At 41.4% G+C, this 23,921-nt stretch overlaps 1 long non-coding RNA gene across 1 annotated transcript; it reads left to right on the top strand.

Annotated features, from left to right (window-relative positions):
• Positions 1–121: 121 nt before the first annotated feature.
• LOC107198459 lies at positions 122–20,527 on the top strand. Its single transcript, XR_001518992.2, has 3 exons — positions 122–761; positions 13,972–14,062; positions 15,252–20,527. It is a non-coding gene; the product is annotated as an uncharacterized LOC107198459 (long non-coding RNA).
• Positions 20,528–23,921: the final 3,394 nt, after the last annotated feature.

The raw sequence follows: 23,921 nt of genomic DNA, 5'->3' as shown, positions 1-23,921 counted from the left end.
CGGGAACGGGAAGTACGTGAGACCGAGCTCCCGCCACCGCGCGTGCGCGGCAGCAGTGCGCAGGCGCCGCTGGGCGGGGCCGGGGCTGCGAGGGGCGCGGCTCCCTCCCCTCAGGGCGGGGATAGTGGAATTTTTTTTTCTTTATGCAAATCAGTTTGTGTTATTAAGGCAGAAAGCTCTGCGCTAGTAAACCACCTCTGCCGAAGGCTTCAAATTTCCATTTGAAACTGATGGGAAAATTGAGGCGGAAGATAGGATATGTCCATATTGTGAGCTAGCTGCTCTCTTCCAGCTATGTATCAAGCTCTCTGGGTTTGGTTCCCAACATATTATTTTGGTACATAGTTCATCACTGAGGCAGGCAAAAGAAATCAAGAATGTATTGATGTATTTAGCTCAGCAAGGTCAGCTGTGCCTTGGATTTATTTGAAACAGACTTGGGTAGACTTAACTAGGATGAGATGGAGAGATAAGAAGACAGAGGAGTATGACTGCTGGCAAATTAAATTTTCAGAATTTACTGGTCAAAAAATCAAAGTTTTTAAAAATAGAATTACAGGTTTTCAAATTATTCCCAGCGCAGGTGAAGATCTTAGCATGGCAAACATAAATCTATTAACTGAAATGCCATCAGTGCCACCTGTCTTGTGAAGACCCCTTCAAAGTTTAATCCACAGGTCTTGTAGCCTGTCAAAAAAAACCCCTCAGTTAACAACTTGGAGTCCCCGAAGCCCATGGATGAACCACAAGATGTCGATAAGGTTGGTAAGCGGGGGAGGGGTGAAAAGAGGTTTAGTTCCGTGCGGTGTGCGCTGTGTCCGGGAGATGGAGGTGTTGGCAAACAGCACACGGGAGAGGGAGGCCCGCAAGCCAGAGGCACGGCTGGCTGCAGGGCCCGGGAGCCGCGAACGGAGACCAAGGGCTGTGGGAGGGGGCAGAGAATCAGCGAGCTGGCTCAGAGACTTGGAGAGGAGTGAAGAGGAAAAGGCTAGTAAGGCACAGGGGAGCGCTTTCTGGGATCAAAACGGGGGAAACACAAAAAGCAAATCTGTGAGTTAACTGACAGCATTGCAAAACCCAGAGGATGTGGACGTGCATCCTCAATGCTTTTTTAGGGTGGATATATGTGGCAGATTGGGGCAGGCTGCTGCCTGTCAGTGTCTCTCCTGCGCACACAAGCCCTGTCTGTGTTACAGTCGCTGGCCTGCCAGTTCACTTAGCTTGTCCCCACTGGGTGCCTCCCCAACATATGTCTCAAGCACCTGTGCCTGGAGACACCCTTTTGGCTGCTGGGGGTCCCAGGCTGGAGTGGTGGGAGGGCATCCCTGCCCAGGTTCTGCACCCCAGCAGGACCCCTGGCTCAAAGGAAGCTCCTGGAGGTACATGTGTGCTGCCACATCAGTGGTACTGTCTCACCTGTAAGTACATAAACATATCTAGGACATGAACTTAGACCTGGGTGTAATCTTGACATACTGGAAATCCAATCATGGCTTGTCAGCCTGCTGCGGTTGTATTAGGTTTGGCCAAGAGGTGTCTTGGCGTCAGCATGTGAACTATGTTGTGTGTGAAAACATACAATAACTCCGCTGGTTTTGAAAATACGTGTTACTAGGCCCTGCCAGGTAACACGTATTTTCAAAACCAGATGTGCATGTTCATATGTTCCAGTGGATCTGCACACACAGATGTTTGCTGCAAAGTTGGGGTGCAGGTATCTAAAAACCAAAATTGCAGAATCAAAAGCCACACAGTGAAAGTGTTTAGGGTTGTTCAAGAGAATGGTGAAAATAAATGACTACTAATAAGAGCAAGTTGGTGTCTGCAGAAACAGCTGAAAAAGAGAGAAGCTAAAGTCCCAGAATGAATAGACTTAAACTCATGGAATTCACAACTGAAAAAGAAGACGTGCAGTGTATAGGGTTCTTGGATAGGTATTGAAGGGACTCTTATTTAAACCCTGCAAAACATCCAGAAATGTGATAAAATCAAGACATAAAATAACGTGTGAAGATCTATTGTTTCATTTAGTTCCAAATGTGTGTTAAGCTATGGTTTTTCTTTGCCTGAATTTTGTATGCTCCTGAAGACTTAAATTGCGAGATCAGAGTATCTAAAATGTTAGAAATCTGTGGAAAAGAGTAGTTGAAGTGTTAGTGGTGGTCCTAAGGTGTCTGTGTTTCTCCTGGATGAAAATGTAATGTGGTAAGAAAGAGAACACAGGTCTAACAAATGTTCCTGTGGAATGATAAACCTGATTGTTACTGCAACCTAGTGAGACCAGGGGAAACTTAGAAGGAAAAGGCTCAAAGAAATTTGGGAGGATAAATTTTTGTGTTTTCTCTACTAGATGAGATCTTGGAGCAAAACTCCAAGGAAGCAAAAACGGTCCACTTTCTAAGTGATGTACTTATTTTTGTTATTTCAGGATAACAGTTAACTATAGTAGATCAGGGGAAGAAGAAAGTTCCCTTCCCTTTGAAAGCAAAAGTGCTCAAACTTGTGCTCAGGGAAGAGCTGCAGTCATTTCAAGTTTGGACTCCTGGTCTGTCAAGAAATATTAAGCATTTTCCCTCTGCATTGAAAGAAACAACATCTTTATATGCCACCTAATGCAGGAGCTGGATCTGGACCTGGCTGTGAACGTTAAGTCTATGGGGAGGCACACTCAGCATAGTGGCAAATGGCCTGGTGAGGGAGCTCTGGTAGAGCTGTGCTGCCAATGGGCATTTGTTTCAAGTTGTGCTTTTATGAAGAGGTTTGTTTGGAAAATATCTTAATAGCCTTGTGTTTATTGAGTAATGGTGACACAGATATCTGTTCCAGGAAAAACTCACTGGGATTAACTGAATAATTGGAATGGCAGAAAATGTCTTTTCTCTTTGACTCGGCATGGGAGGACTGTAACTTTGCAAAGACTTGGCTTCTGCACTTCTTCCTTTTGATTCTAATATGAGCTGTGGTCCTTAATTTTTCAGTTGGCTGAGGACAACTGAGTGGGGAGCAGCATTATTGGGAAGTGCACAGATATCCATGGTTCCTGTCACCATACTAACATGACATACTAACATACTAACTGACACACATCATTTTGCAGAAAATTTCAGACAGTTGGTGTCTGAGGAAGTGAGGAAAGGAGGGCAGCTGTCTCTGAAATAACGTTGTGATTTGGACTGCTGTGAATCTCATCTCTTCTTGTGCTCCTGCTATTGTATATACATATCACTATGCAAACTAGTGAAATTACAGTGATAGAAGAGAAAGTAAAGTAAAAAATCCTCTGGTGTAGCAATTCAGAGAAAATAACCTAGCAAGAAAGCCTAATTGTGATTTAAAAGTGTCATTTTTCTGTTATAAAGCTCCAGTATTAACTATGCAGCTGCATGAAATGGGAAAAAAGGGCTGATAGAAAATCAGAAGTGCCTGAAAATCCTGGGCACTTTAAGAGGCTTTTGTGATTTCCTGTAATGTGACATAAACCACCTATTGCATTTTTGCTGGGAAATTTGTAGCTGAGGTCAGTATAGCAGAAAACTTGAGGAAACAGGGTTTCTGTGCTAGAATGAGAGTTGTGTTCTTTATCAAACCATTCACAGAGCATGGGGCCTATTCAAATTCACATAAAGCATACTAAAATGTATGTTAGGCTATATTCTATCATGTTTGCTGCTTCCTGTCAGCAGGAAGAAGCAAAAAGTTTAATTTTACATATCAGAATACTTGAATTTAGATATAAGCAGACTTTTTTACTTGGACTCAACACAGATTACTACTTTGGCAGTAGTTTTCCCTCTTCTCGTTGCACTTGCTGCAGCCTGACATCATCTTCCTGGTGTGGTTCATGTTCTACCCTGCTTGGTGTAGATGGAGCCATTGGTGGAGATCTGGCTGGTTCCAGCACTGCTGTGTTAGAGGGCAGTCAGCCTCCTAGCTCCTTGCTCAGGTGTGTAGCCCTGCTGAGAGCTAGTTTGCAGTCTGACCTGGATTTTCCCCATGAAAAGCAAGAGACCCCAGAGATCAGTCCTGTCTTCTGTGGTCCCCCCCTTCAGAGTTTGTCTCTTTGATAGTGGTGATGCATGCAGAGACCTGAGCATCTACCAATGACATGTGTGTGGTTTGATAAATGTTTGGTGAAATGAACCCATACAGCAAGGGCCAGCAAAGTGATGTGGTTTCACAGGGCTCTCTCTTGATGACTAGACCTCAGTCGTAGGCCAGTGATTTAACAAAGTCAATTCCTTGTTTAATTAAGCTTATTTATTAATAAATCTGAAATAAATTCTTGAAATTGTCTTAGATAATTTTTTGCAACTTTCCAGTCAGAATTAATTTAGTGCTATGAGTCGAGCAACTGAATCATTAGAAATGTTTCACTGCTTTCCTTTCTAAGGATGTGAATTAGCACATGTTCTGCTGGAGTGTATTCTGCTTTACAAAACCCATGGAGTATGGCTAGTGTGAGTACAGACAAATACATGGAGCTAACTCAGTTAGCTCTTACTTTATATTGTCTTCCCAGTACCAGACCTGAGTGATAAGAAGCTTGTGTTGCTGAAAAGGTGAACAAACATAAATGTCCTTTAATGGCATTTTGCCTCAAATTTCCCCTTTTCCCAGCATGACTGAAAGCATCAATTATGAGTTCACAATCATGTGAACATCAGCAATAAAGCATTGTCTTCTTGAATCTCCAAGATGATACAAAGATATTAATGATTATTTTATGCCAGCTTACTTATGTTTTCTAAAAATAGTAGAAAATTGAAGAGAGCTGGCAATGCAGGCAGGGGAGATGGTGGAGATGTGGTGAGTACATGGCAATAGATAATCCAAAACCTGTGACTTTCTTCAGCACCCTCTTTTGCCTTCCCCCAGAAACTACTAGGGGCGTAAAAAAGAAGGTCTTGGGCATGTGTTACAAAAAAATATAATAAAATATGCTTTAAAGCCCCTATATTTGGACTTTGTACTGGTTGACTGTATCTCACTGTATCTGGCTTTGTTCTGGTGTCAGCCATGTATGCCCCACAAGTCACTGTTTATACCTCCAGTTCCTGGCCATGGAGGACTACAGATATCTGGGCTAGACATAACCTGGTGGTGTCCAAGCCCTGCCTTGGGAACAATGTATGTGTAATGTATACATGCCTGGTCCAATATATAGCTCACAGTGAGGGAATATTCAGAAAGCTATCTGTGATGACATAGATAAATGGAGGCTGTAGAAAAGTGATAGAAAGTAGAGTTCAGACTATTCTCTGTGGGTGATATTCCTCTTCACATTTTATTTCCAGTTATTTTAAAATTAAGCCATAAATCGAATGCAGAATTCACATTATGCATTCATCTCCTCCTCTGCAGGCCCCAGGGGGACAGCTGGACTACTTTATCAGGATGGAGAGTGGAAGATATCTGACCATTGCTGAGGTCTTGTGTGAATGTGTGTGTACTGCTTGAACAGGCAGGTGTTTTATGTCGTCCTGGGATATATGATACTTTTACTGTTGCTGATGCTTCATACTGTTACTAGTTAATACCCATACTGGTAATCATCAGGTCTCGTTTTGACAAGCTGTATAAAAGGACTCGGTCTCTGGCGAACCAGGACCTAGTCTGAGGATGCATTTTTGCTCATATTGGAACATAGGTTTTTTAATTTTATTTTATTTTATTTTAAATTAAAAACCTAATTATGACAGCAGGTAATGTGAGGAGAGGAGGGAAGAGAAATTAAAAAAGGCACTGTGAACAATGAAACATTTTTATTGCCAAAACCATAGCAAGTAATAACAAGCAGGTTATCTGGAATGACATTCTACCCACTGAATCATCAAATAACCCTGAATGAAACTTTATCTATTACTGAGGCATTTAGGATGGTATTCCTATGTGTGGATTCTCTTCGTCTGGTAGTTGGGTCAAACTCATAGTGAAGACTTTCCCCAGTGGGACACTGTCGCCCTGAAAACTCAGCTTCTGAGCTTGCTAACATAATTTTCTAAGACTTTCCCAGGACAGTAACTGTAAACATAGATATGTGTACATTCTTTCTGTTACACGTCTTGTGATGGGCATCTCTCATGGCCAGTGCAGTTGGGAAGGTGTTATCCTGACCATACAATCCCTGGCTGTAGTCAGAAACCTATAAATCCTGGGAGGAAAAATAAGTTTTTCTTCCTTTCACCACACCTTGAGCTGTGCCCGTGTGATCTATTCATCTCCAGCAGCAACAGGACACCAGTCTAGATCTCTCCCCTGACCTGGGTGCATATTTTCACAAAACTCTGGGAACTGAATGTTTCTAGGACCTCTGTTGCTCCATCAGTAGCAAAGACTGCCCAACAAGTGAAAATCACTTCTAAGTGAAATCTCTTAGAAGGAGATGAAAGCAAAGCCACTGAAATTACCTGTAGACAGTGCTTGGGAGAGCAGTCTGTTAGGAAAACACACAGAGGATCATAGATTGGTTTGGATTGGAAGAGACCTTAAAGATCATCTTGTTCCAACCCATGCACAGGGACACTTTCCACTAGACAAGGTCACCCCATCCAGCCTGGCTGTGAACACTTTCAAGGTCCAGAAACAGTGAACCTAACTAGGAAATTAAGCTGTGAAATGGTTTGGCTGGCTTCTGGCACATGAGGCCAAGCTGATTGAGATAGGAGTTTGGCTCTAGCCCCAAGGGAACTCATCTACATGCCTGTTCACAGCTAATTCATTCTGTGAGATCTCATATGTTAGTATGATGGACGGTGGCTGGCTGGCTTGCTAAATGGAGGGGGGTGTGTAGAGTTGCTTTGGACCAAATGAGGTGTCTTCTTATAGTGTTGAGGAAGGAAAGGAGCCTGAGGGGTAAGTTCTTGTTGGAGAAACAATGGAAATGGAAATGAACAGAAGAAATGCTGCAGGGGGGATCTTGAGGAAATCAGCAGCTGAATTAAAATGGAGGTGCTCTGATGAACTTTTCTTGCTTCCTTTTCTTTCATAATCTGATTCTGCCTACAGCTTTGAAATCATGTTTTTGTACATCTCAGCTTGCTTCATCTGGTCCCATTTGCTGTTTGGCAAGGCTGAGTGTTTTCCTGACTGGGCTACAGAGTACGAGGCTCTTTGGTACAGCTGGTGGCTGGGATCAAGGATTGCTTTGCATTCTAGCTTGGCAGCCCATGCTTCCTGTCACTGCAAGCCCTTTTGGCTTTTGACACCCAGATTTGTTCTTACCTGGCTGAGTGTATCTCCTTCCATCCAGTTAATGGTGTAGTATTACCCTTCCAGCAGCAAAAACTAGTCTTTGGAAGAAGCCCTGCTCAGTACTGCTTCTCTCCCAAGTGGACCAGTGGGGCAGAGGCAACAAACACATCCTTTCTTACTTGACAAGTGACAATCCTTCCCTAACAGAGCATCCCTGGGGGAGTCTAATGCACTGCAGTTTATTTCACGCAACCCACTGTGGTGTTCTCTTTGTTTCAGGCAGTAAAATCTATCAAGAAAGGGATATGGTCAGCCAGACAATTCCCCAGATAACTGTGGAAACATGTTTAATCTTATGTTCCTGTGAGCCTGCTGTCAGTTTTTTGATGCCAGTAGTCAGAACATTTATCATAACTGCTCTGAATTATCTCAGCATGCCATTATGTCAGGCAGAGCAAGAGTCTCCCTTTGAAGTGACCTTTCTTTCAGTAGTGGATTTAGCAAAGAAAAGGAGAAAGAATTTAATAAAGATTATTAAAACAACATGCAATCAGTGAGCTCACTCACTGATGCTCTGGCTTGAACAGTTACTTTGGGTGCACCCAGAGAGCAGCAGATGATGGGTGGCCCTATGGGATCATAGATGATGAAGAGCAGGATCTGATACTGGCATCTGCAAGTGTGGGTCCTCTGAAACCAACAGAGTGTCCTGTTGTGTCAAATCTGGATTTGGTAGTGAGTACAAAGACATATGGGATATGGAAGAAGGAGATTACCAGAATTCAGGAAAAAGCACTGGGCTGAGTAGGTAGTCCACACTGGAGATGATCAAGCTGCTCTCTGTCCTGATAAACAGTAACTGGGGTTGTGAGCTAAGGGAGATGGCATGTCTCAGTCCTTCTAGAGCAGAACATTAAGAAGGCTCATTTTTCTCATGCCTGAACCAACTGGAAGCACTTAAAATGTGCCATAGCATGGAGAGCTTGAGTATCAAGCTATAAAAACAGCAGCCATGGGCAGGCTGGAGGCGTGGTGCTAGCTCTACCTGTGCTCAGAACAGGTTGGGCATCCAGCAGCTCAGCCTGAGCATGCTGTGGTCAGAGGCTCAGCCAGAGCAAGTGCATGTTGCATGGATGTTGAAGGATCCTTGCTCAGCTCAGCATCAGGCTGTGGAGACCTTCCCCATGTGGTGTGGCTGAGGAAGGTAAAGCAGGCCTCTTCCTCCCTTTGATCTACCCTGTAGACATATCTGGGACAGTGCTGGTACGAAATTGGCTTCAGCCTTGCCAGTTGCTTCAGATTCTGCCAGTGAAGGTGGGGACATCAGAGGAGTGATGGAATCTCACCAGGGAGACATGTTGGCCCTGTAGACTCTGAAGATGCAGCTGCTGGAGAAACATGAAACTGCAGAGGGGATACAGTGATGAGGGTGGCAGAGGAGCACATATATCTGAGCTGCCAACAGAGAGATTGCAGCTCTGATGGCTGTTACATGGCACAGGAGGATCTAAGGAAAAACTGGGAATGTAATGGGAATGACTTCTATGTGGTGTAGCTTTGTATCCTCTGCAGCACCAAGACAGCAACATTCCTTCCCCTGTATGTGTTCCTGTCAGGAACTTTGGCAGTGTTACCAATAATAGCCAAGACCAATCCTTTTTACTCCTTTTCCCCACAAAAATTGGTCTGTTATAGCCATGGAGAATGCATCAATGTCTGTATGCTTGCACCTCTCATCAGGACCCATGGACTGATTTCAGCTGGAGATGTAGAAGCACTTTTAAAAAATATTTTTATTAGTAATTACAGCCAGCATGGAGAGAAGAGATGCCATGAAGGACACCTTTAAGGGGTCTGTGCCTCTCTGCATTCATCCTTTGTTGAACTTCATAGAAAATCCACCACCTGAAAGGTATATTTTTGCTATTTCTTATAAAGGAAATTTTCACCTGGAGCTTGTGCTCAATTGTAAAACCCTAGCCTGAGAGGCAAAGCATCAGGAAACCAGACTCCAGTAGCTCAGTGATTTCCAATGCTACTTCTTCCTCCTTCCTTTGCTCTCTTTAGCAGACATGCGGAACTGTGACTTTTGCACAGTTCTCGGGCATCCTGAGTCCGCAGGAGCTGAACTAGGCAGAGAAGCTTACCTCATTTGCAGTGCTGCCACACTAGAGATGTGCTGTGAGCAGGGCTTGGAGGCAGGCAGGAGGAGAGGAGGACTAGGGGTGAACCTGAGGGATGGAACAGGTTTTGTTTCTGAAGGCACTGAAGTCCCAACCCCACCCTACATTCTATAGAGGTGGACCTATGAGGTGCACTGAAGGGCACTGTTCCATTTGCCTGCATGTTTTGACAATGTTAGTTGTTAGCAGGTTTTATCCGTGCTCTTTGGGATGTTATTGGTGCTCTTTGGTTCATAGAGACCAAGCCTCAGGTCACATGACAAGGAATATGAACTAGAAAGAGCAGCCTCATACTGCAAGAAGTCATGTTTCTTTATTGTTAACATGTGGGAATTCTTTGCTAAAAACACAGTATTAGATAAAACAAACTTTGATGGAAACTAGATAAAGGAATGACCAAGCCAATACTGTTCACATGAAAATAAAAAATACTCAGCCAAAGAAAGACAGGAGCTTTCTTTGTTGTCATGCACTGATTTGAAACATTTTAATTGTGAATACATTTACAGTTTGTGTTTTTCATGAGGTTTGCAAAATTCTAGGTAGTTTTTTTTTCTCCTTTTTTTACATCTTATGCTTCTTGGTTTTCGACATTACTGCAGAAGAAGCCATGAATTATGAGAAATATTTGTGTTACTATATTTCTGGCCAGTCTGAAATGAGGTATTTCCAGAATCTTTCCTGGAAGAAAAGGCATGGGTGCTGCTGCTGGACACAAAATGAGTTACATGGACACAGCTTGAGGTGTGGTGAAGGAAGGAGAGAACTTTATTTTTTCTCTCAGGATTTATAGGTTTCTGACCACAGCCAGGGATTGGATGGTCAGGATAACACCTTCCGAAGCGCACTGGCCGTGAGAGATGCCCATCACAAGACATGTATCAGAAAGAATGTACACATATCTATGTTTACAGTTACTGTCCTGGGAAAGTCTTTAGAAACTATGTCAACAACATAAAAAAACCTAAGTTTTCAGGGCAACACATGGGGTGATCTAATTTTTCTAGATCAGATAGTTTTGGACATTTGAACACTATGCTTCAGGTACTGGTTGCTCTGCAAATAAAATCACAGGACTCTGTATGCTTGAATATTGTGCTACGTGCTTTGTTGAGCCATACATTGCACATGCAATTATTTAACATGGACTAAATTCCCATTTACATGACAGCCTCTTTGCCACCTGGGCAATGCAGTGCAATACCTAACACTGACATAAGTATGGACACAGAGCTGCACTCACAGCTACACGCAAACACATGCATTTATCCCTGCAAATATACATGATACATCTATATCTAGATATATATTGTTAAAAGGAATTCAGACAGCATTTATGGAAGTTTTTTGTTACACATGGTCATTGTGTTCTCTTGACACCAGTGACAGAATGGTCAAGTGAAGAATCAAGGGTCAGCCCCTTTTTGTGCTGTATATACTGTTTATACAAACATCCTACTCTAAAGCATCCTACTATATTGATCATATGGAAATCAGTGCCAGTTCTGTCATTGATTCCAGAGCATTGAGGAGTTGGCCCAAAATCTCAATTTATACCACCTTCTTTATGATTTTGTCTATTAAATTTAAATTGCTGGAGACTATAACATAAATGTGGGGGATAAAAAAATGTTATAAAATTGTTTAATTTATTTCTGGGTCCATCAAGCATTTGGAGTGATAGAAATTTGATGTTCTTAGTTTTCATTTTAAAATAAACAAAAACACTTTCATGGGTGATCTCCTAATTTCCTGTTAATAGAGTTCAAATTGAAAAGCATTTTTCAGTGGGAGAGCTACTCATTAAAATTGTAGATAGCAATTTTGTTCCATTTTTAAACTCTTCTGGCTGGAGATCCTTGAGTCATAAGGCATTTATAATTTCTTTAACAATACATAACAACAAAATTCACATTTACACATACATCTGTAAAGATGTTAAAAGTGTATTATGTTGAAACAAAGAAGGGCAAAATAAACATCTTACAAGAGAGAATCTCAAACACCTGCAGTCCCTCCCCAGCCTTGAAATGCATGTCTCTCCCTTCCCTGTGGTAGTCATTCATCTGTGTCAGTCCACAACCTGACAAGAGGACTCCTGAAAATGAGAGTCCCAGGTGAGCCATGATCCTTGGTGAAGGGAGGACAGGATCATACCCATGATCCTGACTTCATATCAGACCTGCAGGTTCTGCAGTCCAAGACCCACTTAATTTAGAGCAGGGGGAAGAGAAGACTTGGGGCCAGGAGATGACACCACTCCAGTGTACTGGTGCTCCAATATAATCAAGGCTGTGCAGCTGGATTGCTGGGTAGGATAACTGTGTGAGCTGATAGGGCAGCAGGACCTATACATATTTGAAATCTTTAGTTTATCTGTATACACTTCATCTTTCCCTCCTTGGAATCATAGATATGCATACATGGATATTTATGTATATGTATCTGTATCCATACCCATACATGTATATGTAAGTATGTGTGCTCAGTAAGAGGTAGGAATTTCTTCCTGATGATGAAGCTGAGGAGATATCTGGTGGACAGAGGGTTGGGATGGGCAAGTAGTGATCATAGATGTAGGGCCCCTGCAGGGTTATGCCAAGCCACAGGCCCAATAAAATCCTAGTATGAGGTCCTGGTCCTCATGAAGAGAATGGAGGCTTTAAAGGCAATACTTCACATGGTGTGAGCAAGATATTAAAAGCTAATTGATTAGAAAGTAGAAACCCTGGTAAACCTGGTGACCATGGAAAGAAAAACTGGAAAATTAGATGACATTTTAATGGGGCTTTAGTTTAGCAACACATTTTGTTCTCTTAGGGAGTGATGCAGTGTAGAAGTGATTCCTTGACTCCAAATTTGTCTGCTTTATTGGCTTTGTGTCACTGCCATAATTTTATCAATGTTTTCTTTTAACAGTGATTCCATAAGAGGCCTCTTAAGCTAAAACATATAGTGAGTAAAATTTTCTACATTCATTTCACTTTGCAAGTCAGCCTCCTGTGTTTAAATTTGGTGTTCTGACATGCACTTTGAGGCTTATTGTAGCTGTATAAATGGCTATTATCTGGAGATAGGAGAGGGAGAATTCTGTCCTTGAGGCTCATTTTTGATGTCTCTGATTTGAGATTATTACCACAGTGGGTTTCATCAGTCATGTTGGATATGCAGTAAATGACCTCAGCTGTTTGGAAGTCATTAATCAACAAATCATCAACACGATAAAAGTGTCTCTTTTTGTGTCTATGGATATGAGGGACAGTGCCTGATTCTTCCTGAGACAATATAATCAGAAGAAAATTGCTGCTGATTTCCTTAGGAGTTGGTGTGGTTTTGTTTTCCTGGTACTAAGCTTTCCTGGTGAGCATGTGAAGTCTTGTGGGCTGATATCAAGGGATGTTTTGTTGGCTGCTTACTCACTGCAAGGAGGTTCAGAGACTGGAATGTCTTGATTTTATGGACGTGAGCAAGTTGTTTAGGAGGTTTTGTCTGCAGCCTTGAACTGAAGCAAGTGCACAAGTGGTGTTGTTTGGAACTCTGATTTTTAAGCATGAAGAGGCACAAAATCCCCAACATAGTGTGTATTTCTGCAAAAGCATTTAAATATTATCATATCTCCTATTCTGAAGAGGTGCAGGGAGCTAAGGAATTTTATTTTATTTTATTTTATTTTATTTTATTTTATTTTATTTTATTTTATTTTATTTTATTTTATTTTATTATGGGAGATGGGACCTGAGGGAATGGCATGAAACTGTGTCAGGATAGGTTTAGGTTTGATATTTCAGGAAGTATCTTTAGTCCAGAAGATGGTTGTACACCGGAACAGACTTTTAAGGGAAGTGGTCATGACAGGATGCCAGCCAGAGTTCAAGAAGCATTTGGAAAATGCTGTCAGGAAGGTGGTTTGATTCTTGGAGGTGTCCTGGGCAAGGCCTGGAGTTGAAAATATTTGTAGGTCCCTTCCTAGTCAGGATTCTATGATCCTAAAATATGATTTACAGTCCACTGGTTTTTGGTGTTGCTGGTCCCAAGCACTGACTGCTTCAGAGATTCCTTTCATTAGGCCTTCCAAGCTCAGTTCAATTTTCCTGGTGTATGTATTTGTATCTTACCTTTACAGAGTTAGATGTTAATATCTTTTAGATCTTAAAATAGTAGTTTGCAATGGGCTTTTGTAATGTGTCTGCTGCTTATGGAAATGTTTTAGTTAGTACAGCAATTCTGTCTGATAGAAGAGGGATATTAGTATCAGGAAAACTTGATCTGAACCTTCTTCATGCACTCACTCTGATGCATTTTTAAAACACTTGAAAGTCAAACTCTCTGCCAGTGCAACTTTGTGCATCTCTTTCTTGCATTTCCAGTATTCATTCCATAAATACCCACTCATCTGTGCCAAACTTCAAAGAAGTCTCATCCATTCCTCCTGAAATTTCTGGATTTCATTCATATTGTACAGTGTAGAACTGGGCCTCAAATCCTGACTTGCCTGTGTTCACAGTGCAACTTTCAGAACAGTCAGATTCATAGTCAGGGTAACCAATAACCTCTACAACAGAGGGAGTGCAGATGATTTGTCCTTTGTTTCTAACAGGAATATACAAGAAAGTCAAAATGATGGAATCAATTTTGCTTTCTAAGTACCTTTATCCCACTTTATGGAGTTAAACGATCTGCAGTGAATGGTATGTATAAACCATTTTATCTGCTATTATGTTATGCATTGCAAATGAGTTAGCAAGTTTTAGGGAAGGGACTATTGAACATCTATGTGCATGCATGCACTGTGTAACAGGATGAGCATGGTTCCTAAGGGTTACCACAGTACTTACGGATTTTCCATGCCTAGTAAAGCTGGGTCTCAAATAATAATATAGAGATACAACACCACATCCATACTTCTGTGTTGGAAATTTCTAAAATAAAGAATGGAGCATGGGTAGAGCAAGTGCCCTAATAAATAAAGTGGTTTGCATTACACATAATAAAGGTGTAAAGGTGTCATACAGTACACCTACCTACCCATGGAGACTGGTGATTGAGAGGGAGAGGGACAATTAAGATTTATGGTGGTAATTTTAGAAATCAACTGGTAATTAAGCTAAGTTGCAGTTTTGTTAATGCATTCTGTGGTTTATGGAATTCTGCTGTAAAATTACATGTACCTGTGAGTGCATGCATTAAAATGATAAATAGTATTGTTGGGCTGTCCTACAGAACTGTAAATGTGCTTCCTTCACTGATGTACATGGGAACTCAAAATCAGTAGAAAGCAATAAAGTTAAATCTTGGTCCTCCAAATGCTTCTGCATGTGCGCAGCTCTAAGGCTGTGTCTGTGTCTATTGCTGTTACTGGCACTCCTTGAGTGCTTAGAGGTGAATTGTTTATAAAAGCTTGCAGGTGTGTAGGCTAATAGCATCCTGGTATTGGACCATAAGAGAAGGAAAAAAAGTGTATCCCAAAATGCACCATATAAATTCAACAAATGTATTTAAGTTTTAAATTATTTAATTCATTAATTCCAATTATTTATAATACTTCAGAGTATATTAGTAACTGTTCTGTAACATACGATAATAGTAATGAAGTCTGAGTAATTCAAGATCTGATTACATCATCTTGCTATTAGGTTGTGCTTAGAAATAGAAGAGAAAGCACCAATATAAGTTCAAACAACAAAATATGATTCAGCAAAAAAGTGCCAGTTGCACTAGGTTCCTAAAACTTTTAGGAATAATAAGTAGCAAGTGTCTCTGCTTATCTTAATAGATGGCATTATTTAAGTTAAATGGATAATTTGGAGTTTTGATTTACTTGGAGTATTTATGTTAAGAAAAGCAGACTGTCCTTCAATTTGTATTTATTGTATTCAGAACCCACAAAAACCTCCCAGATTTGCTCCCATCAATTTCTTCATGGAAGAGGCTTTGCTACCCTATGTTGATTGGGTTGGAGCAGCACGAACTAGACCTGGCATACACACAGTGTTGTGGCAGTGGTTGTTGCAGCAGCTGTGGTGTGGCAAGACACACTGATGGTAAGTCCAAGAATTTGTCTTGACGGGCCTGGGTGATAAGCACCACCATGAAGAAAAGACTTCTGTCACAGCAAGCAAAGGCCAGATCCCCAGGAAAGTATCTGTCTTCCTATCAAAATACCAGGATGGTGAAAAAGGCTCTCATGGCTTATGGGCAGCTGTGTCTGAGATGGCTTCCCCTGCTTGTCTTGTGTTTCCTGCATTGTACTGCTCTCCTTTGTCTCCTCTCTAGTGCTGTCGTGGAGAAATCACCGATATGTGTCTTTTACAAACAGATCAATAGACCAAAAAGGTTGATCATTAGGAAGATAAGACCACCCTAGCACATCACCAGTTGTTTTAAGATGTTTCTGATTAATGATTCTATTTTAGCTATTTCAGTGCTCAGCAGTCTTTATTTTTCAGTGTTGATAGTGGAAGTCCATGCCTTTCCTGAATCGGAGTTATTTTGACCAGTAATCCAAACGTGGGTCAACTCAAATCAATAGAAATGTCATTAGCATCCCAGTACTGTGAAAGACAATATGAACATTTCTCATGCATTCAGTTTATTAAAATTTACTAAAGTGTGAAATACGTATGACAAGTAATGATGTTTTAATCTTTCACCAAGGTAACAATTGAAAGCTGATTGATTCCATTCAGTAATTATAAAATCAAAATGATGGAAGATTGTAATCAAAAAGGATTCTGTCTCATACTTTGTCATGCCTCCATGCAAGATAAAATTCTTATTTGTAACATCTCTTTTATCCAAAAAGTAATCAAACTCTTATTTGGCCAGTTGAAATCTCATGGCTGGTTGGACAGCAAACTTTCTTTTAAACTCTGATGAGGAGAAAAAAGTGGCCTGCATCCACCAAAGCTGCCGGTTTTCCAGGAGAATGTCATAGGAGACAGTATCAAAGGCTTTACTAAAGTCCAGGTAGACAATACCTACAGCCTTTCCCTCATCCACTAGGCAGGTTACCTGGTCATAAATGGAGATCAGGTTGGTCAGGCAGGACCTGCCTTTCACAGCCCCCTGCTGGCTAGGCCTGATCCTTTAGTTGTCCTATATGTGCAGTGTGATCACCTGCAAGAGGATCTTTATTCCAAAACCTTCTCCAGCAGCAGGGTCAGGCTGACACTCTGTAATTCCCCAGATCTTCCTTCTGGCTCTTTTTGTGGATAGCCATCACACCATTCAGCTTTCAGTCATCTGGGACCTCCCTGGTTATCTAGGACTGATAAATGATGGAAAGCAGCTTGGTGAGGTCTTTTGCCACCTCCCTCAGTATCCTTAGATGAATCTTATCTGTTGCCATACACTTATGAATGTCTGAATAGCTCAGCAAGTCACTAACTACTTATTCCTGGATTTCAAGTGGTCTTTTCTGCTCCCTCTCCCTGTCTACCAGCAACCAGGGACTGGTTGCCCTGAGGATATCCAGTCTTTCTGTAAAAGACTGAAGCAAAGAAGGCATCAAGTATCTCAGCCTTTTCCTCATCCTTGGTGAAAATGTTCTCCTCCCCATCTAAAAAAGGATAGAGATCTTCCTTGTCCTTTTGTTTGGAGGATTTACAAAAACATTTTACCATGTTTCAAAGCAGTGACCAGATTCAGTTCTAGCTGAGCTTTCACCTTTCTGAATTTCTATCTATATGATCCAGCAACACCCTTGTACTCTTCCAGAGTTGTCTTCACCTTCTTCCAAAGGTCAAAAGTTCTCTTTATTTCCCTGACTTCCTGCAAAAGCTCCCTTTTCAGCTAGGCCAGTCTTCTTCCCAACTAGCTTGTCTTTTGGTACATAGAGATGGCCTGCTCCTGCACCTTTAAGATTTCCTCCTAAAGTATGTCCAGCCCTCCTGGACCCATTTGCTATTAAGAACTCTTTTTCAGGGAGCTCTATGAACCAGTGTTGGAACAGGTTGAAGTCTAAGGTAGAAGATTTGTTACCCACTTCCTTACTTCCACCCAGTTGTTTCATATTCATTGAAACAGTCCATATCTCCCACCAGCCCTTCTTTGTTTTCAAACAACAGGTCTGTCAGGGCACTGACCCTGACAGACTCACTTATGAAGATAGGAAATTATCTTCTGCACACTCAGGAATCTCTTAGACTGACCTCTCTCAGCTGTGTTGAGTTTCCAGCAGACATCCAGTAAGGTAAAGTCTCCAACAAGAGCAAGGGTTAGCACTCTTGGAACCTCAGTCAGCCACTCATGGAATACTTCATCTGCCTCTTCATTCTCGTAGTGTACAGTATATCTGCCTTGTTAGCCTTCCCCCTAAGTCTTACCCACAGCCACTCAGCCTTGTCATCACTGTCCTTCAGCTCTGTGCAGTGTTTCACTCCCTAATGTACAAAGCCACTCCACTGCCTCTTCTTCCCCACCTGTCCCTTCTGAAGAACCATTATAATTCTTGTGACACCACTCCAGCCATGTGAGTCATCCCACTGCCTTTCGGTGATGGTGACAGTCACATCTTTCCTGCTGCCAATGGCTTCCTCCTGTTTGTTGCTTTGTTACCCATACTGTGTGCACTGTGTGGATGCTCTTCAGCTGGACTACTGATTTCACTCCCAGTGCTAACACGCCCACTCTAGGCTCATCTCTGCTGAGGCTAGTTTTAGCATAGTCCCCCTTAAACTTGGTTTAAAACCCTCTCAATCAGTCCTGTCAACTCATGGGCTAGAATTCCTTTTCCCTCTTTTGGACAGGCAAACCCTATCTCTTTCCAGCAGGCACCATATAAAACACCCCATGAGCAAAAAAGCCAGAATTCCAACAGTGGCACCAATCTTTAAGCCACATGTTGATCAGGTGGCTGTTCCTGTTGGCATTCTTCCCTGCTACTGAAATAATTGAGGAAAACAACATCTATGCTCCTGTCCTTACAACCAGTTAACCCAGTGCCCTGAAGTCCTTTTTGATTGTTGTAGGACTTCTCTCTTCAGTGTCATTACTGCCAACCTGGGCAACAACAGTGGATAATAAATCAGCATGTTCCCTGACTCAGTTCAGGGAATCTTCTAGTAACATCTCTCACCCAGGCTCCAGGGAGGTAGCAGATTTCCCTGTGGAATAGGTGCTTTTGGCCATGGGAGCCTCAGTACCCCTCAGAAGGAATTAATCTAGAAAACACCAGGAATTTTCCTTTTATATGTCTAAGGGGAGACACCATTTAAAATGTCAAAAAAAAAAAAAAGTAAAAAAAAAATTAAAAATAAAAGTTAAAAGGAAAATAAAAAATCAGTATTTCTTTGGTTTTCTAGTGACTCAGCAAAAGCAAAATCTGGCCCTGTGTTGTTAGGAAGAAGTAAATTTTAAATTCTTTTAAACTGCAGCTTCTCACTGCAACATTTTGCGTGATGCAGGTTAATGGCTGACTGCTAAAAAGAGAACTTCTTAGTTTCAGTTGTCTAATGGGATTTTTGGCAAGCTGCTTGTTAGAAGGATTATTTTCTTTAACAATATTGCTGTAGGAATGCATCTTCTAAATAGCCTGCTACATTATTTTGACATGACCTTCATATCTTTTGAACTTACATTTTCTGGAATTCTTTTTCTCCCATTAAGAAGCAATGTTGTTGGGTGTGTTTTTTCTAATAAATCTGGATGGATGATCAGGAAAAAAAACCTGGTGTGTCCAATGGCTTGATAATTTCAGGGTCAAAACAGATTTTATGTATTGGTCTTCTTTCACTTGCTGATGCATCTATTTAACCAAGCAGCTGGTGCATAAGATCTAGCTGGCAGCACACAGAATGCATTAGGAGAACAAAGGGAATGTGAGATTAAACCAAAAAGAGGCAAGAACAGAGTTTCCTCACTGTTCTGCATGAAGGTAGGAGCTGCTCCGAGAGGATGCAAACTCAATTTTCTTATTGGACTTCTGGCCTCTTACCTCCATCAGATTATTCAAAGGTAAATTTGCTTTTCACTCTCTCAGAAAGACCATTTTCCCCTCACTGGTATGTTTATTTATTAGTAACATTATTTGTAAAATGCTAACTTCATTGGCTGCACTGTTACGATGTTATCTCTGTGTGCTTCTGTGAGAATATAACAATGTCATGAAGAAAAATGATGTAAAAATGATGCGGGTACATAAAATGGGATTGACAAAATGTAATAAATCACTGCTGGGCTGAGGAACAGACCTGCATGTGTAATGAAATACTTCAGCATTACATCATCGTTTATGTAACATCTGGCAGAGCCTTGTATTTCAGTGCTGCTTTGAATTGGGATCATTTTTTTCTCTCAGATAAAAGAGAAAAACAAGCCTCTAGGTTTTGCACATAGAAAACTGTAAAGAAAAAAAATAAGAAAAAAAATAACCCTTAAAATACCCCAGAGAAGTTTCCCTCTGAGAAGTTCTGTCATCTCCAACTGGATGCAAATAATATAATGACTGAGCTGCATACAAAATAGCATCCTAGAAGATGTTTTCAATTTTATAAGAGAAACATATTTTAACATGAAGGCTTTTTTTTGAGATTATTTCATCCAAGAAGAATTTTTATAATTGACATCATTATACATGCCTTGGAACCAGACTTTTAACAAAAAAAAAAAATGCAGGTGTGCATTCTATGTACTTTAGTGTTTTCCACTTCATGTTTTTTTTCAAACGAGAATTGAATTATCTTTATTGTGGACTCCTAGTCTTGTCTGATGCAAACATACGGGTACTATTTCAGTGTGGATTCCTCCATCCCAGGCTGCCATCAGAGTCTTCCTCATCCCAGGAACTCTGCCCTGTTCACCTGTGGTGCCAGCCATGCCAACATGATGGGCTGGTGGGGTGAGGATTAGTTGAAATGTGTTTAATTGCTGTTGAAACAGATGAAATCAGAAATGTGAATGTCTGCTGCAAAAGTATCTGGATAGCACACTCACCTGTCTGAAATCAGTAGAAATCTTGCTATTAATTTCTAGGGTTCTTGGCTGTTGCCTTGTGCCTCTTGCCTCTGAAGCCTTTGGGAGGTCCTGGTGTGGTGGTGGTGGTGTGAGGGTGCTGCAGGGATCCAGGCTGCCAGCCCTCTCAGCAGATAACTTTCCTTCCCTAAACTTTTGGTGAGTTGCAGCTGTCCAGAATGCAGTGCTGGAGCATTGACAAAAACTTGACGTATTTAAAAATAGGCTTTTTTTTTTTTTTTTTTTTTTTCCCCAGTACTAATAGGAGGAAATAGACCAGATTGTCAAAAAGAAATCACTGTTTATTTAGTTCCTTTTCATTTATCAAATACCAAATACAGATTAGCCACGGTTGTTGCATTAGCTCATCTCCCAGGGATTTTCATATGGTATATTTACCCAACAGTGTAGGACTGGCTGCTACATACATAGAGCTAGTTGTTACAGCTTTTTTACTTCCCCTCCATATTTTCCCAAGGCTGGTACAGAATGGCAGATCTTGATACACATCAAGTAAAATGCTATCTGAGTTTGTTTTCTGGTAGCGGAAAAGGCAAAAGGAAGAGGAGTCCCCAAAACAGCAGTTATAAAAAGAATGATGAGGTGTAGGTGTCTGGGATGCTTTTTCTTTTTCTGAGCAATTGTTAGAATTACTGAAAATATAGTTTCCTTTATTTTTTAAACTAGCTGTGACTTCTGTTGATTTCATTTGTAGGAGAGAGGTGCTGAAGAGCATGAATATCATTGAAAGTAGTACTGTAAAGTGAGACAAGGGAAGCAATGGCCATATGATTGAAGCATAAAATCAGAGTCAGGATGTCTAATTCTTATTTCTGATTTTCCAGCAGGTGACTTTGGGGAAAAAAAAAAAAAAAAATCAAATCACTATCAGGGCTGAAAACTGGCCATGTGGAGGGCTACAATGACTCTTTTTGGCAGCTGAGGCAACAGTGGGATGGTCTAGGATGGAACCTGTTCTTTCCAGCACCTGAAGATTTTGGATAAACATGTTTTTTCCCTTATATAAGTGTCATGGCAATGTACCAATAACCTATGGATTTCCAAGGGCAAGGAGAAACATTTTTACGTCCCGGAGGCATGACAATGACATTTTTGATCCTGGACATTGCAAGAGTGGAAGCAGACTGTCAGGTTAGTGAGCAGGGGTTGTGTGAGGCTAGAGAACAAGTACAGGTGAAAGCTAAGACCATCTTGATGTGAAAACTGAGGTGTCCTTATGCTATCTCAACCTACTCCCTCTCCTATAATGAAAAAAAATGACCTTTGCAGTGAGGTGATATCTTCCCACAGGGCTTTCTGTGAGACACCAGGTGAGACTTCCAGTGAGTTTAGCAGCTCCTTCACATTCGTGGTTTGTACCCTCATGCTGTATAACTGCCACAGTTTCAACAGGTTAATTGAAGACAAAATTATCTAATGCTACTAAGGTTGTCTCAGTCCCCTGGGAAGGATGAGCTGACAATACAAGAATATCTGTAAGCATCTTTGAGAACTGGCTTTCAAGGAAAAAGTCCTTTGCTAAATATTGTCGAAATGGAAGGTGGTTTTTTAAATCTCTGGTTGCTTCAATTTTGGCAACTTTTTCTGTGAAGAAACCTCAGACCTTTCCTGGCCTGAGAAGTCCAAGGAAAGGCAGGTAGGCAGCTTGCTTTCCCTTCTGTACATTCCTCCGGTGGTTTGATCAACAGGAACTTTGGTCCTTAGCTTCACCCCTGTCCTCAGTGGATCAGAGCCCCAGTATTGAGGTGTGACTCCAGGTCTAAGACTGAGCAGTATGTTACTAAAAAAGAATGAAGAGACTCTCTCTCTTGCTGTTCTTTACTTTGCCCATGGCAAGGGCAGGAGCTGGTGAGGAGCTGTTGCTATAAGAGTAATTGCTTTCCTCAAAAGTCAGTGTTGGATCTGCCTCTTGCACAGGGATTGCCTTACCCACCTAAACAGTGTGTGGGCACTAGCCTACATGATCAAAGACCATGTCTAATTCAGTGTATGGAAAAGATTTTGGGCAGTCCACTACTGTGCTGAGCAGGACAAAGGATTTTACTCTGTAATGTACACATTATCAGTAATGTATTCAGGATTTAGTCAAGCACTACTGCAGGTACTAATACATGCCACTGGGACAAGAAAATGAGAATACCCAGTCTGTCAAGAAAATAAGAGCAATTCTGGAGAAGTGAAAACAGTCAGTCAGTGAGGAAGAGGACTGAAATGGTGCCTGGGTGGCCAGAACCACCAGAGTTGGTTCACTACTGCTGGTGGCTGAGGCATCCCACTCCCCACAGTCCCTAATGTCCTGTGACTTCACAGCAGGGGCAAGATACCCTTGTGATTTCACTCTGTAAATGAGGAGATAAAGCATGGATTTTCCCATTTCTATCAGCTTCTGTCTGTAATAACTTTGCTGCTGTGCTATCTGTTGGGTTGTATGACTACCTTATTCCCATTTTCTCGTGTGATGACTTGGTTGAAATTAAGGGTGAGTTGATGCTAGGATCCAGGAACTTTCAGGCTGGCAGCTCTTAAAATGGATTCTGAAGTTCAGGGAATGGCTTGAGGTTCCCCTCACCTGTGCCTGCTCCTTCACTGAGCATGGACAGCTCTCTACCATCACTGCTGCTGTGCTATGCCTGGACAAAGGGGTGTCAGTAATTGCTGTGGCCACACCAGCTTGTGAAATTGGGGGTAGTAATCAACCAGCCTTTAACCATTGCTCAGCAATCAAAGCTTTGAGTAATCTTACTGAGTTAATCCACCACCTTGCAAATCTTTTCCCACTGGTGTAACAGATAAAGGAGCAGTAATGGTTACAGGGAATGAATCTGGTGTGAGGATGTATAACAGTGGCATTTCAGATTTGTTTCTTTTCACTTCTTGACAGCTGTTTAGCATTTCACAGATGCACATATTGATAATTTTTCCTGTCATTTCTGCATCATGAAGCTCCACTTATACCCCAGATCTTCTATTTAATTCAGCTAAGCAATATTTAATTACCTATTTAAAAAGGAGATTGTGGACAAACAAGGCTACACTGGAAGAAGAATTGATTGGTTAAACCATAGCTGACTATGGAGAGGTTCCTCCATCAGGCTGGGCTCTCTGCTTCCCTTCCTCATGATTTTGTGGAGCTGTAGGGACAGGGAAAAGCAGAAGGGAGGCAAATCCTTCATCTACTACCCTGGCCTGTGCCCATGCTCCCTGTTCCCACTAGTTTGACAGGATTCTTCTGGCAGGAGAAGTATTAAAGTGAATGGCTATCTTGATCAGTTGTTACACTAAAGATTACCAGGAGCACACCATATCAGAGCAAAATATTCAGAGAATTTCTTCTGCCTAAGGTTGTTTCTGCCTTGTTTCTTCCCTGTGCTGATCATTCAGGGCAACCTTTATTAAAACTACTGGGATGTTTGTGATTCATCTTACATTGTGTTTTGTTTCCTTTGAGGTGGTGGTGTCCACATGCCAAATTATTCCAAATTTATTGCAGATGAGGTCAGAATCATAGAATTATTTGAAAGCAATAAGTTTGGGTTATATAGTTTGGTTATTTTTGTTTGTTTTATTACTTTGTTC

This window comes from Parus major, chromosome Z (assembly GCF_001522545.3).
Source record: "Parus major isolate Abel chromosome Z, Parus_major1.1, whole genome shotgun sequence".
Taxonomy (NCBI): Eukaryota; Metazoa; Chordata; class Aves; order Passeriformes; family Paridae; genus Parus; species Parus major.
The sequence above is the reverse complement of the archived record's forward strand: the minus strand, read 5'-3'. Positions and strand labels throughout refer to the sequence as shown.